This window comes from Onychostoma macrolepis, chromosome 09 (genome assembly GCF_012432095.1).
Source record: "Onychostoma macrolepis isolate SWU-2019 chromosome 09, ASM1243209v1, whole genome shotgun sequence".
NCBI lineage: Eukaryota > Metazoa > Chordata > Actinopteri > Cypriniformes > Cyprinidae > Onychostoma > Onychostoma macrolepis.
Genome location: NC_081163.1, coordinates 35867627 through 35873540, shown reverse-complemented (window position 1 = coordinate 35873540; position 5914 = coordinate 35867627). Strand labels below are relative to the sequence as shown.

The 5914-nt window shown below is 42.6% G+C and overlaps 1 long non-coding RNA gene across 1 annotated transcript; it reads left to right on the top strand.

Moving 5' to 3' along the window:
• The first annotated feature begins 276 nt into the window (after positions 1–276).
• Positions 277–946, top strand: LOC131546481 (uncharacterized). Its single transcript, XR_009272720.1, has 3 exons — positions 277–373; positions 725–776; positions 861–946. It is a non-coding gene; the product is annotated as an uncharacterized LOC131546481 (long non-coding RNA).
• The last annotated feature ends 4968 nt before the right edge of the window (positions 947–5914 follow it).

Sequence of the window (5914 nt, the reverse complement as noted above, 5' to 3'; positions counted from 1 at the left end):
GTGACCGAGGTGTCATCACTAATTAGCGCTCAGCTGATCACACTCACTGACACCAGCTGCAGCTCATTCACACTCCCATAAATACTCACTGTTTTGTCCTTTCCTTTGTCAGAGCGTTGTTTGGTGTTTGTTGTGAGTGTCTTCGGTTCCCTGTGATGTCCCATACAAGTTTGTTCCTGTCTTCGAGTTCCTGATCGTCTTGTCGTCTCTTTGTATGGATTTACGTCACCTCACTGGATCTTCACCGAGCCCTTCACGACCATCGAAGTCCCTGTGTCGCCCGTGTCGTGTCATCATCACCTTCATCATCATCATCATCCTCGTCTACCGGCTTTGTGACTGTATCTGACTATGGTCGCCGTGATTTTGCCAAGTAAGACATGTTCCTGGATCAACATTATTGTCCAAAAATATAGACTTAACCCAATCTCTACCCCTAAACCTAACCCTACCCATAATTTATTCCTAAAATCAGTCAGAAATGATAGCTGATTAACAAGGGTGTCGAAGCACCTAACCCTGATCATAAGCCTAAAACTTACATTTCCTGAAAAGTTATCCCTCAATTCTGATTGGTTGATTGGAATGACGTTCCAGGATCAACAAAGATGTTGATCCAGGAACATGTTGTACTTGGTGAAATCACGCTCACCATCTGACTATATATATTAAATTCTGAGTTTTCACTTGCATCTCTACTTCCTCATAATTATTATCATGACAGAAAAACAGTGAATTCATGAACCGTGACAATCGCGGGATGGGAGATCAGACAGGTAATTTAATTAGCTTTATTAAAAATGTTATACTACAAATGAAACACTAAAGTTAATGTTTTTTGTATGCCTTATGTTCTACAGCCCTGGATTTTCTGCAAAGTACAACACGTACAGTCTTATGGATGATGATTCGGATAAAATTGTCCACTTTAAGTTGGTGCAGGTGAGTTAGATACTGATAATGTAAATGTTGTGTTAATCTTTTCACAATAAAAAGTAAGTCTTGCAACATTGTAACTAGTAAAAATGTGATAATTGCATGTTAAATGCATATTCAATATGCAGTTAATTTGATTTACTTTTACCTTTCAGAAAACATGACAAAAAAAAGTTAAATATTTTTGAGCATTATTTGAGAAATAACTTGAAGTTTTCCACTCTGTGCTACTCAAGTACTGTCAGAAGAAAGTGCATTTCCATTATTCATCAATGTTAGCCCTACGCAACTGGCCATACTGGACCACAATGAAAATGTACATCATAAACAGGCCACGACCAGTGGTGGTAAATGAACAGCAATACCACAGCAAATGTTTCGCACTACACATAAATCATAATTATGAAATGTAAACATAAGTTTATATATATTTTTAACTATGTGCAAGTAGTGGTGTCAGTAGATAAATGGATAGTTTGCCCAAAATTGTCATTATTTACTTTGCCCTCAGTTTGTTTCAAACCTACATAAATGTATTTGTTAGACTGAACACAAGACAATACAATTTTAAAAATGTGGGAAAACAATGGGTCACCGTTTACTTTTGTATTTTTTCATTCACCTACTATATAAGCCAACAGTGGCCCTGAATGTCTTCAGAATATCTTTATTTTAGTTCAGCATAACAAATAAAATTGATACGGCTTTGAACAACCTTACAAAGAATAAATGTTGACAGACTCTTGATTCTCCAGTGAACTATCACTCTAGATTATAACTATAACTATAGATTAGTAATAAATTGTGCTGTAATTAGAGTGCTTTATTTTATTTTTTTTGTAGGTGTACCTCGGTACAACATTGTGTTTCCAAAACATTCCAAAGAGTGGGTTGCCAGGAAACTCTTCGAACCCACTACACAAACATTCAGAGATGATCTGGTTCGGAAAGTTCTGGAACGCCGGATGGACCCACAAATAGTTTAAGGAATGGGCATCCCATGTAACAGCTCAGAGTCTTCCTGCAAATATTGCACTGAATCCCAAACCTGACAAAGAAGCTATACTAAAGCACCAATCCAGGTTTAGCAAGTAAACCTTGAATACATGTCAGAGGTTTTTGTACATGTAATCCTGTGTCTTGGTAGGACTTTTATCAAAATATTATCCTATCTATTCTGTATGTTAAAAAGGCCATTATAGCTTTAAGAATAATGAATGTTCTGATCAGATCTTTCTCTATTTTTACCGAGACTGATTGACACACAGGCAGCCAATCAGCATTTGCTGATCCACGTGCAGGCAAACATCCCGCCCACAGCGCTCCGTGTGAAGTAGAGAGCGAGTCCATCGGAGCGCTGATGCGGACGCAAAACTTTGCCGTTGCATGTCACATATAGTTCTACTCATTTTTACGGGTGTTGTGCGTCTATGGAAAGTAAGTGTAATATCCGATCTTTGTAACGGTCGCGTATGTGATATGCTTGACCTAGCTGTCTATTATATTTCGCTGTCTGATGCGTTTCAATTGTTATGGCTAATGCTAAGATATTAACATGTCCTTAGCACGATGTTGCGTTGTGTATATATATTTTACCTTTATTCATAGTTGTTTATATTAATGTTATCTAGGTCTATTTCTTTTGTATTTCAGTGTAATTTACTCACGAAGTGCTCATTCTCGAGATATTTTAGTTGTAAACATCTTAATGCGCATGTGCACAGAACATGTTCAGACAGAGCACCGCTGATACGATACGCACTAGATAAAGCTGTGCACTGTTTAATTCTATGTATATGGCACGCTGAGTTTGTTTTCTTTAATTTATTAATCCGTTCAATTGTTTGTTTTACTGAATATTCATCATGTATATTCATATTTACTCTTCATTTTCTGTTTTATAAAAAAACCACATAACCCTTGTAATTCTCTGAGTTGTTGTGGTGACAAATAAATGGGTTACTCCCATATTTCAACCATCTTTGACTAAGTCTCTTACCGGACACCCTGTGGCGGGTTTCAAACCTAACCAGCAATTTAATAAATGAGAATTTGCTATTAAAGCTAACTCATTTTTACATGGTCCTTTGAGCCGGATGAGACTTGCCGCAGGCTTATGAGATGTAAACACACGCAGATGATGAGCCAACTGGGCGCGTCAGAAGGAAGAATGCCCTTCCCGCCCGATATGAAGATTATGATCTTACCGGCTTCGTCCTGCCTTCGTTGCATCCAGAACCCGTGTCACCACACACTCAGATACCCTCCAACCTATCAGACGAGGAATACGAAGAGGAGGGTGCGACGGCATTCAGTCTTACGCAGATTCCAGGTGAAGAGCATCAAAGTTCAGAAGAGTGGTCTGACGCAGACCCAGTCAGATCTGAGAATGCTTTGCTTAAGCAACGAAATAGGAATCTACGTCATGCAAATGAGAACATACTTCAAACTGTACAGGAGATGCAGAGGGAAAGGGATGCATTGCAGCAGACGAATCAACAGTATGCTCAAGAGCTCTCACAACTTAAGTGGCAGATGCAGCAGCTTCAGATTCAGGTCAGTCAACAGCTACCTGTGGCCCGACCTCAACCTAGCAAACCCATTCCTGCACCACGCCAAGGAAAAAACATACAGGCAGCTGGGGGAAGTCTTAAGCCTGTGCCTGCACCACGGTTCAGAGGAGACAGCTTCTCAGGTCAGGAACAATCTCCAGCTTCGGCAGCAGTTCCAAGAGACAAAATTTGCTCTCCCTACGATATTCAAAGTGCTCAGCCATTCAGTCAGTGGATCTCAAAGGAGCATGCAGCCTCTACTCCTTATGATTCGGCCTGGCACCACCAAATGCCCTATAGCTCATCGAGACAAATGCCTCAATTCGAACCAGAGACAGTGTACAAAGGCCCTACTCCCACCATACCAGACTTTGTACATCCAAACCCAAGAGAGTTTTCACGTTTGAAGATTGCCTTAGAGAATACACTTCCTGCTAATGCTACAGAAAGGTTTAAGTTTCAGATTCTCACAGACCATGTCAAGCTAGAAGAGGCATTACTCATCGCTGATTCGTACAGCCATTCACAAAACCCCTTCACAAGAACGATGGCCGCTTTGGATCAGCAGTACGGTCAGCCACATCAGCTTGCATTACAGTGAATAGCAGAACTTATGGATGGCCCAAGCATCAGCAGTGGTGACATAAAAGCCTTCAGACTGTTTGCACTTAAAGTTTGTTCTCTCGTTGGCATGCTGGGTCAACTTGGGCAGAAAGGCACCTTCGAATTGCAGTGTGGCTCCCATGTTTCCAGACTGTTGGGGAAATTACCACATGATCTCAGATCAAGTTTTCGCCGGTTTGCACATCCATACCATGTTCCGATTCCAACCCTTGTGGACCTCTCTGACTGGTTGGAGTACGAAATTCAAGTACAGGAGGACACATCTAGGTTTGTAATCAGCCAGTGTAGAGGGCCTACTGCACGGACCAGAGAGGTAATCAAAGAATTCAAGCCCTTTAATAAGAATGCAAATATTCTGCTGAACACTGAGAAGGCAACCCTCGACACGCATAGCTCAGCTCCTACCACGAAAACTTTTCCAAAACCTTACTGCCCCTACTGCGATCACACTAAGCACTCCTTAAATAACTGTTTAAATTTCAAGCAACTCAATACAGAACAGAGGCGTCAGTGGATTAGGGAGAACAACCGGTGTTGGCGCTGCGGCAGGAGCCATCAAGCAACAGAATGCAGTCTGAAAATGCGCTGCAAGCAGTGTAACAATCGACATCTGCTAGTTCTCCACGACACTACCATGAAAAGTGCTGAGAGTTCACAGACTGTGCTAATTGAAGCTGCTCCTGCTCGAGACACTAACTCCTGTCTCCTAAATACCATGAACGAGATTCTACTCATTCGAAAGCCTCCTGCCAGCCGAAAAGTCCTGCTCAAGATAAGTAAAGTAATACTGCGGAATGGAGAACATCAGATGGCTGCCTACGCCATCCAGGATGACGGGTCAGAAAGAACCATCCTTTTACACAGTGCTGCTCAGCAGCTTGGCCTCAAAGGTAAACCAGAAGACCTACCGCTCCGCACAGTCAGGCAAGAGCTCCAAGTCCTCAGTGGTGCAGCGGTATCATTCTCTATCTCTCCACTGTCGCAGCCCAAGAAGGTGTTCCACATTAGAGGTGCGTTTACGGCCCAGCAACTAAGCCTGGCTGAACATACCCATCCAGTTAAAGCTCTGAAGGAGAAATATCGGCACCTGAGAGGTCTTCCACTGCGACATCTAGAGACTGTCCGTCCCGTACTGCTCATTGGTTCTGACTACCCCCATCTCATCACTCCAGTGGAGCCAGTCCATCTTGGACCACCAGGGGGACCTGCCGCCGTTAGGACCCGGCTTGGCTGGACATTGCAGGGGCCTGTGCAACATCTTCAGTGGGAAACCAATGAACAACACTGTTTCTTTACTTCAATTTCATCTCCTGAGGCAGATCTCTTTAAGCACGTTCAAAAGTTATGGCAGATGGATGTGCTACCCTGGCGCAGTGATAAGACCAGCACAAGATCCAAACAAGACCATGAGGCAATTGAGCTCCTTGACGCCAAGACAGTCAGAGTTGAAGTAGATGGTGTAAAGAGATATGCCACTCCTCTACTGCGAGTCAAAAACATACCACAGCTGAAAGCTCCTAAAGAGGCCGTGATCTCACAGTTGAGAGCTACTGAGAAGCGACTTGGTAAGAATCCAGAACAAGCAGCTGCTTACACAGCAGAAATCCACAAACTGGAACAAGCAAGTTACGCTGTTAAGCTGGATCAGCATGCTGAAGAGGACTCTGCCCACTCGTGGTACATCCCACACCATATGGTCCACCACAATGGAAAAAAACAGAGTAGTTTTTAATTGCTCCTTCCATTATCAGGGCCAAAATCTGAACAATCTGTTGCTCCCGGGACCAGTTCTGGGACCTTCT